Below are 16,702 nucleotides of genomic sequence, written 5' to 3' on the forward strand. Positions count from 1 at the left end.
GCTGGGCCGCCCGAGCCGGAGGGACTGGTTGGTTGAGGGAGAAAGGGAGGGAATCCCGGGCTGCCCAACCGCATGTTCAGCCTGCTCGCTCCTGCAGGGCAGCCCTTCGGCTCTCTGCGTGGGGAGCTGAGTCCCGGGTTGTTGAGGCGGGGGTCCCCTAAGACCGCTACCGGCCCCTCGGCGCTGACGGGCTCGCGAGGGGCTCACCCTCCGAAGGCAGCCTCGCCGAAGGCAGACGCGGCCCGGACTTGGTCCTGCACAGCGGGCGCGGAGCAGCGCAGCGGGAGGACGCGAGAGGTGTTGCCCTCCCCCCGGAGTTGGAAGCGCCTTAGTCGGGTCCAAAATGCCCAAGAAGACGCCGACGCCCATCCAGCTGACCCCAGCCCCCGACGGCTCCAGCCGTGGTTAACGGGACCAGCTCTGCGGAAACCAATTTGGAGGCCTTGCAGAAGAAGCTGGAAGAGCTAGAGCTTGACGAGCAGCAGCGAAAGCACCTTGAGGCCTTTCTTACCCAGAAATAGAAGGTGGGAGAACTAAAGGATGACGACTTTGAGAAGATCAGTGAGTTGGGGGCTGGCAATGGCGGTGTGGTGTTCAAGGCCTCCCACAAGCCTTCTGGCCTGGTCGTGGCCAGAAAGCTAATTCATCTGGAGATCAAACCTGCAATCCGGAACCAGATCATAAGGGAGCTGCAGGTTCTTCATGAGTGCAACTCTCCGTACATCGTGGGCTTCTGTGGTGCATTCTACAGTGAGAGGCGAGATCAGTATCTGCAGGTAGCACATGGATGGAGATTCCCTGGATCAAGTCCTGAAGAAAGCGGGAAGAATTCCTGAACAAATTTTAGAAAAAGTTAGCATTGCTGTAATAAAAGGCCTGACATATCTGAGGGAGAAGCACAAGATCATGCACATAGATGTCCAGCCCTCCCACATCATAGTCAGGTCCCGTGGGGAGATCAAGCTCTGTAACTTTGGGGTCAGTGGGCAGCTCATCGACTCCATGGCCAACTCCTTCATGGGCCCAAGGTCCTACATGTCGCCAGAAAGATTCCAGGGGACTCATTACTCTGTGCAGTCAGACATCTGGAGCATGGGACTCTCTCCGGTAGAGATGGCAGTTGGGAGGTATCCCATCCCTTCTCCAGATGCCAAGGAGCTGGAGCTGATGTTTGGGTGCCAGGTGGAGGGAGATGCGGCTGAGACCCCACCCAGGCCAAGGACCCCAGGGAGGCCTCTTAGCTCATATGGAATGGACAGCCGACCTCCCGTGGCAATTTTTGAGTTGTTGGATTACATAGTCAACGAGCCTCCTCCAAAACTGCCCAGTGGAGTGTTCAGTCTGGAATTTCAAGATTTTGTGAATAAATGCCTAATTAAAAACCCCGTAGAGAGAGCAGATTTGAAGCAACTCATGGTTCATGCTTTTATCAAGAGATCTGATGCTGAGGAAGTGGATTTTGCGGGTTGGCTCTGCTCCACCATCGGGCTTAACCAGCCCAGCACACCAACCCATGCTGCTGGCGTCTAAGTGTTTGGGAAGCAGCAAAGAGCAAGTCCCCTGCCCAGTGGTTTGCCATGTCACTTTTGGGCCTCCTTCCCATGCCTGTCTCTGTTTAGATGTGCATTTCACCTGTGACGAAGGATGAAGAACACAGCATGTGCCAAGATTATACTCTTGTCATTTTTAATATTACTGTCTTTATTCTTATTACTATTATTGTTCCCGTAAGTGGATTGGCTTTGTGCTTGGGGCTATTTGTGTGTATGTTGATGATCAAAACCCGTGCCAGGCTGAATTACAGTGAAATTCTGGTGACTGTGGGTAGTCATTCTTACAATTGCACTGCTGTTCTTGCTCCATGACTGGCTGTCTGCCTGTATTTTCGGGATTCTTTCACATTTGGTGGTACTTTATTCTTGCTGGGCATACTTTCTCTCTGAGTAGGAGGGAGCTTTGTGAGATCCTTCACAGGCAGTGCATGTGAAGCATGCTTTGCTGCTGTGAATATGAGCATCAGAAAGTGTACATCGTGTTATTTTATTATTATTTGCTTTTCATGTAGAATTCAGCAGTTTACATCCAAATCTAGCCAGAGCACTTCACTGCCATGATAGCTGGGGCTTCACCAGTCTGTCTACTGTGACGATCTGTAGACTTCCGGTTGTATTTCTACATTTATTTTCAATATACTGTGTGGGATACTCAGTGGTATGTCTCTTTAAGTTTTGATTGTTTCTTAAATGGTGAAATTATTTTGAATGTCACAAATTGATCAAGGCATTAAAATGTCAGATTTATCTTTCCCCATATCCAAGTACCAATGCTGCTATAAACGACACGTACAGTGCCTAATATTGTATGAAAATCCTTTTAACCATTTTAACCAAGATGTTTAACAAATCTAATCTCTTATTCTAATAAATATACTATGAAGTTTAAAAAAAAGGATGGAAGCTAAAAAAAAAAAAGAAAAGAAAAAGAATTCTTACAACTCGAAAAGACAAGGACTTGAGTAGATATGTTGTTGGTGAAAATGTAAATGGTGCAGCCACTGTAGAAAACACTTTGGTTGTTCCTCAAAAAGCTAAACATAGAACTACCACACAACCGAGCAATTCCACTCCCAGGTATATATCTAAGAGAACTGAACACGAATGTTCGAATAGAAACTACACACAAATGTTCACAGCAGCATTATTCACAATAGCCAAAAGGTAGAAACAACCTAAATATTCATCAACTGTTGAATGGATAAACAAAATGTGGTATATCCATACCACAGATTACTATTCAGCCATTAAAATGTACAGAGTGTGTTACCTGCTACAACAAGACAAAGCTTGAAAACAAATGAAAGAAGCCAGACACGAAAGGCTTATCATATTACATGATTCTATTTATATGAAATGTCCAAAGTATGGAAGTCCACAGAGACAGAAAACCAATTAGTGATCACCAGGGTCTGGTAGGAGGGGTACAAAGGAAGTGACTGCTTAATAAATATGGGGTTTCTTTTTGGAGTATTGAAAATGTTCTACATTTTTTTTTTTCTGGTAGAGATGAGGTCTCTCTATGTTTCCCAAAATTAGCCAGCCATAGTGGTGCATTCCTGTGGTCCCACCTAGTCAGGAGGCTAAGGCCTGAGCCTGGGAGGTCGAAGCTGAAGTGAGCCTTCACTTCACACCACTGCACTCCAGCCTGGGTAACAGTGAGATCCTGTCTTTAAAAAGAAAGAAGAGAGGGAGAAAAGAAAGAGAAAAAACAGAGATGGAAGAAAGAGACAGAAAGGAAGGAAGGAAGGAAAGAAAGAGAAAGAAAGGAGGGAGGAAGGGAGGGGAGGGGAGGGAGGGGAGAGAGAAAGAAAAAAGAAAAGGAAGGAAAGAAAAAGAAAGAGAAAAGAAAGAAAAAGAGAAAGAAAGAAAAAGAAAGAAAGAAAGAAAAGAAGGAAAGAAAAAGAAAGAAAAAAGAAAAGAAAGAGAGGGAGGGAGGGGAGGGGAAGGGAGGGCAGGGGAGAGAGGAAGGAAAGAGAGAGAGGGAAGGAAGGAAGCAAGGAAATGTTTTAGAATTAGTAGTTGCAGTAGCACAATCTGTGTATGTACTAGAAGCCACTAAATTGGCATACCTTAAAATGGTTAAAATGGGGAATGTATGTTATGTGAATTTTACCTCAATTTAAGGTGTGTCTGTGTACCATCGGATTATGTTATTCAACCTATGAATAACAGTCCATAAACCAGATTTAACACCCAGCTCCAACCAAATCCAAATCCAACCATTTGAATGAGGGCAAAAATTTTAGCCTCTGAGTCTCAGTTTTGTATATAAAAATGGGGTTGATAATAATGCCTGCCTTATAGAGTCCTTAGGATTAAATGAGCTAACGAAAGTAAAGAATATATCATGAGCCCTAGAATATAATAAATTCTCAACAAATACATAAACAGATGCACAGAAAATAGATAGCTATGGCTGGGTACAGTGGCTCATGCCTAGAATCCCAGCACTTTGGGAGGCCGAGGTGGGAGGATCACTTGAGTCCAGGAGTTTGAGATCAGCTTGGACAACATAGTGAGACCCTGTCTCTATAAAATAATGATAATAATAAAATGGCATCAGCAGTGGCTGGGCAAGTTTATTTGTTGCAAGGAAAGACAAGTGTCATGAGTTTCCACTTTGCATAATGTGTTCAACAAAATTACAGCTCCACGTAACTTCCAGTCTCTTTCCCCATGCAAATATTTCCAAAACCAACTTAAATCTCATCTCAATTAAGCCTTTCCAGTCACCCAAGCTGAAGATACCTCCTCTTCCACTGAGCTTCTCAGAAAAAGAAAAAAGAAATGAAGCAAAAAGAAAAGGTACCGCCAGGTGCAATGGCTCATGCCAGCAGTTCGAGACCAACCTGGGCAACAAGGTAAGACCTTGTCCGTGTAAAAACTAAATAAACAAATATTAAAAAAAAGAAAAGGCACTAATTTTAAAACCTCTGTCTCCTACCGTAACCTCTTTCCTTTGACATCACTTTCTCCATTTCCTCCCACATTTCTTTGACCTCATCAACATCCCAAAAACAATGACATTTCTACTTTTTTTTACCCAGCACATTCCTTCTCATCAAGCTACAATTCCATAGTCTAGCAAATGCATTTACTGTCTTACAAATACCTTCAGCTCCTTGACCTTCTCCTTCCACAGCAGAACCTGAACTCTGCACAGATCCAATATCCACCTTACCTCCTCTATGCCTTGAACTTGAAACATTGGTTATTACTGGAGAAAAACACCCAGTTAAGCAGAATGGTAACAGGTCAAATTAATAGTGACCAACCTCAAATTTACACTCAACCATGCCCAGAAATTTTCTTAAATTTCCTCTACTAAACCCTTCTCCCATTCTCCATTAGGATTTCATACCTCTCCACTCCACTAAAACTCTGACGTCCTGTTCCATGTAGCCTCAATTGATCATTCCTCACACTTCATGAAGAATACAGAACCCATCAAGTACCAAATCATCCCTCGTATTTTAACCACCAATTCTCCATCTGCAACTACAGTCTTCTTTTTCCTTCTATTACATAGAAATGCCTTTCCCATAATGAAAGTCATACTTCTCCATCTCTGCTCTAGATTCAATCCTCTTTTCACTCAGGGCCTTGCCATGCACCAAGGTGTGAATATGGTGATCCGGGGGTTTTCTTTTACTTTTACATAAGTGATTATGGGGCCAGGCATGGTGGCTCATGCCTGTAATCTCAGCACTTTGGGAGGCCGAGGTCAGAGGATCACTTGAGTCCAGGAGTTTGAGACCAGCCTGGGCAACAAAGTGAGACCCCCATCTCTAAAAATAAATAAATACAATATAATAAAAGAAGCTACCATGGATTACTTACATGGTTTTTAAGGAAGAAATTAAGAGGGAGATGTAATCCGTTGTCATCAGAGAGTTCTGGCATCCTTGGAGAGGCTCTAACACTACATTGTCATTTCGGGTCAACATTCAGCCACCAATTCGATTTTGGGGTAGGAATAGAAACTAAATTCTGCAGCCGGGTGCGGTGGCTCACACCTGTAATCCCAGCAACTTGGGAGGCCAAGGCAGGCAGATCATGAGGTCAGGAGATCGAGACCATCCTGGCCAACACAGTGAAACCCCGTCTCTACTAAAAATACAAAAATTAGCCAGGTGTGGTGGCACGCGCCTGTAGTCCCAGCTACTCAGGAGGCTGGGGCAGGAGAATGGCATGAACCCGGGAGGCGGAGGTTGCGGTAAGCTGAGATCATGCCATTGCACTCCAGCCTGGCAACAGAGCGAGACTGTCTCAAAAAAAAAAAAAAAAAAAAAAAATTCTGCCCACCAGAGAAACTGAGTAAACAAGTCTCATAAAGATCATAGGAAGTGCTACAGAATGTAGTTAACTATCTCTTGTGAAATAACAGGCCATATATCTCAAGCCTCTCCCATAGCTGACTTAATTGTTGCTAATTTTCTAATTTACCTAAATCACAAAAGTGAAATCAGAGAGATTACCTAACGACTGATCTGTTCAAAGACGAGTGAATTCAAAAGGCTTCAGCAGCATTGGAGAGCCTCGGGTGTGGGGAGGGCTCACCTCCGCAGGGTGTGGGGAGGGCTCACCTCCGCAGGGCCACTTTTTCTTGTCAGCGAATCACACAGTCAAATTACAGGAGAAAGTGACAGGAATTCGGCTAAATTCCAACTCCCGGCCTCAGAAGGTTATTCATCAACCCTGCAGCAGCAGCTCTCTGTCTGGCAGGGGAGGTTTCCTCTAATTATGTATCGCTCCCTGCGGGCCACCCAGCAGGACCTTTATTTTCTTCACAGTTATTAATCAGCTATCCAGTGTTAACAAGAAGATCAGATCCAGAAGTATGCAAATCCACCCTCAATTCTTTCTCCTAATCACTCGGCAGGCCACCTTAGGAGCTCGCTAATGAGCTGACCATCTAAAAGCCTCCTGCTAACTACCAAGTCTCCTATTCTTAATGATCACTTCCAAAATGGGATATTTTTGTTTCAAATACATAGGCCTATTCAATACCCTGAAATATATAACTTTTCAGCAACTTTCTGGCAAAACTTATCTAAATTAGGCAATGCTAAAACTGACTAAATTATAATAAAACCGAAGAAATGTCCAATGGGGAATTCAAATTCAACACCTGGGGACCTTCCTAACCCCAGAGACTGAGTCCCAATCTTCGTTACTTTTTTTTTTTTTTTTTTTTTTTTGAGCAGCGTCGCACTCTGTCGCCCAGGCTGGGGTGCAGTGGGGTGATCTCGGCTCACTGCAACCTTGCTGATACCACTCCAATGACTGGAGGAATACCAGGGTCCTCGGTCTCGTGCCGGTTTAAATAAAATGGACACACGTGGAGTGGTTTTAAGGATCGAAAAGTTTCATAGGCAAGAAAGAAGGAAGAAGAAAACAGCTCCCCCGTATAGAGACAGAGGGAGGGGTATTCAAACAAAGAGAAAACTCCGTGTGCAGCGGAAAAGTGGCTGCGGCTGCTTATAGGAAGAGGCCGGAGGAGGTGGTGTCTGATTTCCATAGGGCCCACCAGGTGTGTCATTTACATAACCCGAGAAAAACCTGGCCCTCCCACCTTAGCCCCATAACATACAAATGCAGGTCGCCATGATGTTCTGAACACATGGTGTTATCTGGAGGTGGCCATGACAATTGCTACACCTGGTGACAAGGAAAAGACGGCAGGAATCGCCATATTGAGTGAACCCAGTTTCTAATGGCCTGCATGTGCATATTAAAGTTTGCTGGCCCAACCCTTCAAGCCACCATTTCTGTTAGAGAAGAGATGGTTCAGGGATTGTTTCTTATTCCAGGAAAATTTCCACTGAGAACATTTACCCTTACTATCTGCCTAAAAATTATTTCTTAATAACTCCTGTATCATCACCTCCTGGGTTTAAGTGATTCTCCTGCCTCAGTCTTCCAAGTAGCTGGGATTACAGGTGGCCACCACCATGCCCGGCTAATTTTTGTATTTTTAGTAGAGACAGAGTTTCAACCATGTTGGCCAAACTGGTCTCAAACTCCTGACCTCAGGTGATCCTCCTGCCTCAGCCTCCCAAAGTGCTCACAGGCATGAGCCACTGCACCCAGCCCCAATCTGTGTTTCTATTATCAAAGTCTCATCCTTTGAATGTGTCTTCCTCTAACAACTTCAAAATAGGATCCCTGTTCTGAAGTGAGTATTACATTGAGCCTTACTAAACTACTAATCTAATAATTTTTTATCTACAAACATGGCGATTGTCAGGCCTCTGAGCCCAAGCTAAGCCATCATATCCCCTGTGACCTGCACGTACACATCCCGATGGCCAGTTCCTGCCTTAACTGATGACATTCCACCACACAAGAAGTGAAAATGGCCTGTTCCTGCCTTAACTGATGACATTGTCTTGTGAAATTCCTTCTCCTGGCTCATACTGGCTCAAAAGCTCCCCTACTGAGCACCTTGTGACCCCCACTTCTGCCCACCAGAGAACAACCCCCCTTTGACTGTAATTTTCCTTTATCTACCCAAATCCTATAAAACGGCCCCACCCTTATCTCCCTTCGATGACTCTCTTTTCGGACTCAACCCACCTGCACCCAGGTGATTAAAAGCTTTATTGCTCACACAAAGCCTGTTTGGTGGTCTCTTCACACGGACACGCATGAAAGCGATTTTGTGGTTCAACTTAATATACTGGCCCTCAGAGTCTTTTGGAAAGGGATTGAGTTTTTTTAAGCATACAAATAAAGAATAATAATAATAAATGTAATAACTAACATTATTGAATCATTCATTTAATCCTCACAACATTTAACACTCTCATTTCACAGATGTGAAAACTGAGCATAAAGAAGTTGAGTAAGGCCGGGCACAGTGGCTCATGCCTGTAATCCCAGAGGCCAAGGTGAGAGGATCGCTTGAGGCCAGGAGTTCAAGACCAGCCTGGGCAACATAGTGAGATGTTTCTATAAAAACATTTTTTTTATTATTTGTTTTTAGTTTTTAAAAATTAGTGCACACATGTAGTACCATCTACTTAGGAGACTGAATAGGAGATCACTTGAGCATGGGATATTGAGGCTGCAATGAGCCAAGAATGCACTACTGCACTCCAGCCTCAGTGACAGAGCAAGACCCTGTCTCCAAAAAAAAAAAAAAAAAAAAAAAATGTTGAGTACTCTTCTCAAGGTCACAGACTGGCAAAGGCTAGATTCAACACAGGCTTGTCTGATACACAGGCGTTAACCACTGTGCTGTATTTCCCGAAAAGTTTCTGTTGATAATGAAGGGACTCCCTCTGACCCCATATACTTTTCTAGGCATTGAAACTTTTACTTCTTCCACTGAGATCCCATAAGGGATAAAGTTGCACATGGGCACTAAGGATGAGTCTGCTGTATGCAAAACAGGTATTGTGTGGGTGCACACATGTGCACATGCAGCATGCTCCTGTGGAAGTGTGTGCCATGTATGGAAATTAGGCTATGATCGTATGGTATGGACAACGACCTTTGATAGATTAGAATACTGAAGATTTCTAATTTTATGAAGAGGACAGACTCAATGTCTTGAAAACTCTCCCACCATTAACACAGAGGAATGCCAGATGTAACATCCATTTGAATGCATAGGAACCAGCTGCGGTGGCTCATGCCACCCCATCTCTACTAAAACTACAAAAATTAGCCAGGCATGGTGGTACGTGCCTGTAATCCCAGCTAATCAGGAGGCTGAGGCAAGAGAATCACTTGAACCTGGGAGGCAGAGGTTGCAGTGAGCCGAGATTGCACCACTGCACTCCAGCCTGGGTGACAGAGTGAGACTCTGTGGAAAAAAAAAAAAAAAAGTAAAAACATTTGAATGCATAGTTAAGCTTACAAGAAAGTAAGAGAAATCCCCAGAGCTCAGCAATGAAGATTTGGTTTCTGAAAACCAGAGCATTATGCGAGTGAGCTGATGTGGCAACTAACCTGGATTGGTCGGGTTTATCTCCAACTTGCGAAACGTTAGGAATTTGGTTTTAACATGTACCCAATGATAAAGTGAAAGACCTTGAGACTGCCAAGTAGGAAGCTGAAGTAAGACCCACCCATCCTCCCTCCCCTGACTCCACATACAGCACAGGAAGAGTGGACTAGAAAAATATCTCTCTACCAGCATAACGAAATGATGTAGAAGTTGTCTCTTCTGGCCTACCTAGACTCTGAATAGAAAAAGAAAAAAAAAGAAAAAAAATTAGTTTCCTCATCGGAAAGTCAATTATGGGTCAATGCCATGTGAGGACCCAGGAACCCCCAAGCCAAAAAATTAACACATAAATAGATCCTAGGATGGCTACATCACTGGAGCACCTGGCAGAAGAAAACCACACAGGAGGGACACACTCACCACCATTCTTACAAATAGAGCCCTGCTGAAGATGAACTCATAACATACAATCACACAACTCAGTACTTAATAATCCATCATGAGCAAGAGCCAGCAGAAGTAACAAGCACGTAATAAAGTTCATTAGACTCTCAGAGTTTCAGGTTCCTGAATAATCAAATGAAGATGATAAAACAATTAAAGACATAAAGGAGAAAAGTAAACATAGAAGACAGTATAGAAAGGAAAAAAAAGCTTCTGAAATGAAAAATGGAATCACTGAAACAGAAAACCCATTAGTCAAATTTGGCATCAGCTTAGACACAACTGAAAAGAGAAGAGTAGACTATGATAGGGCTCAGGAAATTGCCCAGAATGCAAAAGAAAGAAAACACGGAAAGGGTTCAAGAGAGTTTAAGAGACACAGAAGAGAGAATGAGAAAATAAATATATATCTAATTGGAATTCCAGCAGTAACAAAGAGATGTGAGAGAGGTAATATTCAAAGAACAAATGGCTGAGAATTTTCTAGAATTAATGAAAGACATGAATCCTCAGATTCAGGAAGTATAATACAAAAAGTACCAAGTGGGAAATACAGAAATAAATCTATACCTTGTCACATTATAATAAACAGCAAAACACCAAGACAACAAGAAAATTTTAAACACCAAAAAAAAAGTAGATTACCTACAAAGGAATGACAAACAGCAGACTTAACAACAACAGAAACCAAAAACACAATATCTTCAAAGTGTAAAATTATAATTATCATCTAGGATTCTCTGCAGATAAAGGAGATAAACTATCACTAAAGAATGAAGGCAAACTAAAGACATTTCAAAGCAAACAAAGAATAAGAGAGTTGACCTCTGTCAAACTTTGGCTGAGAGGAATCCTAAAAGACATAATTTAGGAAGAAGGAAAAGAGGGCTGAGTGCAGTGGCTCACGCCTATAATCCCAGCACCTTGGGAAGCTAGGGCAGGAGGATTGCTTGAGGCCAGGAGTTCCAGACCAGCCTGGGCAACACAGCAAGACCCTGTCTCTACAGAAATATTTAAAAATTACCCTGGCATGGCAGCATGCACCTGTAGTCCCAGCTACTCAGGAGGCTGAGATGAAAGGACCGCTTCAGCCCAGGAATTCCGGGCTATAGTGAGCCATGATCACGCCACTGCACTCCAATTTGGGCCACAGAGAGAGATCCTGTCTCTAAAATGGGAGGGAACAGAGAGAGAGGGAGGGAGGGAGGGAGCCCATAGGAAAGGAATAAGATGCAAATGTGTCAAATGTGGGTAAATCTAAGTAAGCATTGCTCATATAAAACAATAAAAAGTAACAAATTTGTGGAGGAAACAAAACATTGTGAAACTAGAATATTAGCTATGAATAACCTATTATTGGGACTGTTTCAAGAATAAAGATTATTTTCTAGTTCTAGAGGAGGCTGGTGATGCTGATCAATTTCAGCCTGTCTTAAATCAAGACGCAAGTTAAATGTAAGAAATAGAAATTGAATGCATGATGTCGTTAGTTAAAAAGAAAAATGTGAATTTAAAAAATCACACTTAAAGCAAGACAAAAAAGGAGCAAAGAAAAAGTATAGTAAATAGAAAGCACAAAAGAGGACAGGAAGAAATCTAAACATGTAAATAATTGCAATAAATGCAAATGGATAAAATTCATTATTAATAGAGCATCAGCCTTTCGGAATGCATGTATGGCTGGGTATGGTGGTTCACGCCTGTAATCCCAGCACTTTGGGAGGCCGAGGCAGGCAGATCACCTGAGGTCAGGAGTTCGAGACAATCCTGGCCAACATGGTGAAACACCGTCTCTATTAAAAATACAAAAATTAGCCAGGTGTGGTGGCGCAAACCTGTAATCCCAACTACTTGGAAGGCTAAGGCACAAAAATCGCTTGAGTCCAGGAGACGTAGGTTGCAGTGAGCTGAAATCACGCCACTGCACTCCAGCCTAGGTGACAAAGCGAGACTCCATTTCAAAAAAAAGTTTTTTAATTAAAATGCAGGCATAAGCTGCTTACTAGAGACACAGTGGAATACAGAAAAGTTACAACTAAAGATGTAAAAATATATTACAAGTAAATATCATCGAAACTACTGATAGAGCTATGTTAATATTTTAAATAAGACTTTAAGTCCAAAAGAATTATTATGAAAAAGTAGATGAAAGATACACCATCAAAAACATATAACAATTCTGAACATGTACTCAACTAATAACAGTATCAGAATATGAAGTAAACATGGGTAAAATTACAAGGAAAGTTTTTAAACCCATTGTGAAACTGGGAAATTTTAACAAAAGTACCTCAATAGTTAATAAAGCAAATGGACAAAAAAAAAAAAGTAAACAGAGGTCGGGCACGGTGGCTGATGCCTGTAATCCCAGCACTTTGGGAGGCCAAGGTGGGCAGATCACTTGAGGTCAGGAGTTCGAGACCAGCCTGGCCAATGTGGTGAAACCCCATCTCTACTAAAAATACAAAAATTGGCCAGGCATGGTGGCAGGCACCTGTAATCCCAGCTACTCTACTTGGGAGGCTGAGGCAGGAGAATTGCTTCAACCGGGGAGGCAGAGTTCGCAGTGAGCCGACATTGTGCCACTGCACTCCACCCTGGGCGACGGAAAAAGAAAACATATATATATATATATAATATATTATATATCAGATTATATAATATACTATAATAGTTATAGAATAATGATTGTAATACATAAATATAATAGATATATAGATATAGATAGTCTATATACACAAACACATATATATACCGTATCAAGCTAATTTATTTTTTCTCTGATTTTCCTTTTTTTCTTTTTTTTTATATTTTTAAATTATACTTTAAGTTCTAGGATACATGTGCACAACATGCAGGTTTGTTACATATGTATACATGTGCCATGTTGGTGTGCTGCACCCATTAACTCGTCATTTACATTAGGTATATCTCCTAATGCTATCCCCCCTCCCCAATTTATTTATTAACATATATAAAATATATAAAGTGTGTGTGTGTATATATATATACCACAGACAAAAATCAGCAAGTACATGTGCTATTAAAACATAAACAGAATACTTTAGAGTATTTGAACATGTATTTGGTCTCAAAGTAAAACTCAAAAAGTTTTAACAAGCCAATCCTAACAAGATTCAAATAAACTGGAAACCAATAATAAAAAAGTAACAAAAAAATTATATAAAGAAATGTTAAAATACACTTCTAAATAACTCTTTTTTTTTATTTACTTTTTAATTGAGACAGAGTTCTCACTCTGTTGCCCAGGCTGGAACGCAGTGGTGCGATCTCGGCTCACTGCAACCTCTGCCACCCAGGTTCAAGCAATTCTTGTGCCTCAGCCTCCCGAGAAGCTGGGACTACAGGTGCATGCCACCACACCAGGCTAAATTTTGTATTTTTAGTAGAGATGGGATTTCACCATGTTGGCCAGTCTGGTCTTGAACTCCTGACCTCAGGTGATCCACCCGCCTCGGCCTCTCAAAGTGCTGAGATTACAGGTGGGAGCCACCACGCCCTGTCTGAGTAACTCTTAAGTCAAAAAAAAAGTATAATGGAAATTAGAAAATGGTATGCATCAAAACGTATAAGATGCCGCTAAAGTTCTGCTTAGGAAATAATGCATAGATGTCATTGATCATAATTGAAAAAAATAAAAATGACAATAGGGGAGCTAAACTTCTGTATAAGTTATATATTGCTATGTTACAAGCTAGGCTGAAACTTAGTGGCTTAAAGACATAACAATTTATTATTTCTCCTGAATCTGTAGGATGGCTGGGCAGTTATTCTGTTGACCTTACCTGCATGTCCTGATGTGGCTACATTTGTTGGCAGGGACTGGGCTCAGCTGGGATGGCTAGACCTCTGTCTATTTGATTTTATATCCTTAAGGCGGCTAAACTGGCCTTTTTCACATGGCAACATAAATGTCCACAAGGGAATCCCCAATGCAAAGTGCTTATCAAGTCTCTGCTAGCCTCTTATTTGCTTATGCCCTGTAAGCCAGAGAAAGTCACATGGCTGGGCACGGTGGCTCACGCCTGTAATCCCAACACTTTGGGAGGCCGAGGCAAGCAGATGGCTTGAGGTCAGTAGTTCGAGACCAGCCTGGCCAACATGGTGAAACCCCGTCTCTGCTAAAAATACAAAAATTAGCCAGACCTGGTGGCAAGCGCCTGTAATCCCAGCTACCTGGGAGGCTGAGGCAGGAGAATCACTTGAACCCAGGAGGTGGAGGTTGCAGTGAGCCAAGATCACACCATAGCACTCCAGCCTGTGCAACAGAGTGAAACTCCATCTCAAAAAAAAAAAAAAAAAGTCATATAGCCAACTCTAGCATCAAGACAGGAAGACTGCAAGGGTTTGGATACTAAAAAGAGAAATTCACTGGAGGCCTTTAATATATAACACTCTCAGCCAGGCACAGTGGCTCACTCCTGTAATTCCAACACTTTGGGAGGCCCAGGCAGTTAGATGGCTTGAGCACAGGAGTTCGAGATCAGCCTAGACAACATGGCAAAACCCCATCTCTACAAAAGATACAAAAATTAGCCAGGTGTGGTGGCACGCACCTGTAGTCCCAGCTACTCAGGAGGCTGAGGTGGGAGGATGGCTTGAGCCTTGGAGGCAGAGGTTGCAGTGAACTGAGATCGTGCCACTGGGCCTGGACGACAGAGCCTGGGCGCCCAGCCTGGGCGATAGAGCCACACTTGGCAAAAAAATAATAATAATAAATACATATATATAATATATATACATGCACACATATATAAAACAATCTCTATCACAGTCTTCCCTCCACCTCAATGATTGATACCCCTCCCGCATGCAAGGGGCATTCATCCCCAGTCAGGACTCCGAAGTCTCACTCAATCATGTCATCAGGGACAACGTCCATGACAACATGATCTGCAAGGTTCAAATGTAGATGATGCTTCTCAAGTCCAACTTCTCTGGATCCAGAGACCCATGTACTAAAAAGACAAGTTATCTGCTCACATACGCACCCAGCATACAATGGTGAGGCAGATATAGGACAGTCACAATAGACACCCCCCTCCAAAAACAAAAAGGAATAATGGAAGGCATATAGTAACCATCAACCCATAGCCAAATTTGATTAAGACCCTGGATTAACCCACTTGGGCTGCTATAACAAAATACACAGAAGGGATGGCTTAAGCAATATAATATTTTTAAGCAGCCTTTAATTTTTATTATAAAAAAGTTTGAATTTACACAAAAATACAGAGAATAGTATAGTTAACACATTATGTCTGTCATCTAGCTTCTTTTTTATTTTTCAATAGTTTTTGGGAAACAGGTGGTGTTTGGTTGCATGGAAAAGTTCTTTAGTGGTGATTTCTGAGATTTTGGTGCACCCATCACTCAGGCAGTGTACACTGCACCCAATGTGTAGTCTTTTATCCCTCGGCTCCCTCCCACCCTTTCTCTCGAGTCCCCAGAGTCCATTTTAAAATATGGAATGTTGGCCAGGCGCAGTGGCTCACGCTTGTAATCTCAGCACCTTGGGAGGCCAAGGCAATCAGGTCACTTGAGCTCAAGAGTTCAAGACCAGCCTGGGCAATATGGTGAAACCCCATCTCTACCAAAAATACAAAAAAAAATTAGCCAGGTGTGGTGGCACATGTCTGTGGTCCCAGCTACTTAGGAGGCTGAGGCAGGAGGATCACTTGAACCCAGGAGATGGAGGTTGTAGTGAGCCAAGATTGTGCCACTGCACTCCAGCCTGGGAAACAGAGCAAGACTCCATATATATATATATGGATGTGTGTATATATATGTATATACATGGATGTATATATACACATATACACATATATGTATATACACATATACACATATATGTATATACACATATACACATATATGTATATATACACATATACACATATATGTATATACACACATATACACATATATGTATATATACACATACACATATACACATATACATATATGTATATATACACATATACACATATACGTATATGTGTATATATACACATATACACATATATGTATATATACACACATACACATATACACATGTATATATACACACATACACACATATATGTATATATACACACATACACATATACACATATATGTATATACACACATATATGTATATATACACACATGCACATATACACATATATGTATATACACACATATATGTATATATACACACATGCACATATACACATATATGTATATATACACATACACATATACACATATATGTATATATACACACATACACATATGTATATATACACATATACACATATATGTATATATACACATATACATATATGTATATATACACATATACACATATACATATATGTATATATACACATATACACATATGTATATATATACACATATACATATATGTATATATACATATACACATATATACATATATGTATATATACACATATATACACGTGCACATATGTACATACATGTATATATACACACATATGCACATATACACATATATGTATATACACATGTGTGTATATACATATGTGTGTATGCATATGTGTATATATGCATATACATATATGTATATATACACATATACACATATGTGTATATACACATATATATCTTCAAAAATGTGCATGCCATCCTTGCACAGCCACCACGCTAATCTTCTCTGTATCATTCCAATTTTTAGTATATGTGCTGCCAAAGCAATCAC

At 41.6% G+C, this 16,702-nt stretch overlaps 1 non-coding gene and 1 pseudogene across 1 annotated transcript; one reads left to right on the forward strand and one right to left on the reverse strand.

The window, feature by feature from the left end:
* Positions 1 to 328: 328 nt before the first annotated feature.
* LOC100981055 (dual specificity mitogen-activated protein kinase kinase 1-like) lies at positions 329 to 1,917 on the forward strand (annotated as a pseudogene).
* Positions 1,918 to 16,594: 14,677 nt separating this feature from the next.
* LOC112440722 (U6 spliceosomal RNA) lies at positions 16,595 to 16,702 on the reverse strand. The gene has a single exon (XR_003028741.2). It is a non-coding gene; the product is annotated as a U6 spliceosomal RNA (small nuclear RNA).

This window comes from Pan paniscus, chromosome 7 (assembly GCF_029289425.2).
Source record: "Pan paniscus chromosome 7, NHGRI_mPanPan1-v2.0_pri, whole genome shotgun sequence".
NCBI classification, from domain to species: domain Eukaryota; kingdom Metazoa; phylum Chordata; class Mammalia; order Primates; family Hominidae; genus Pan; species Pan paniscus.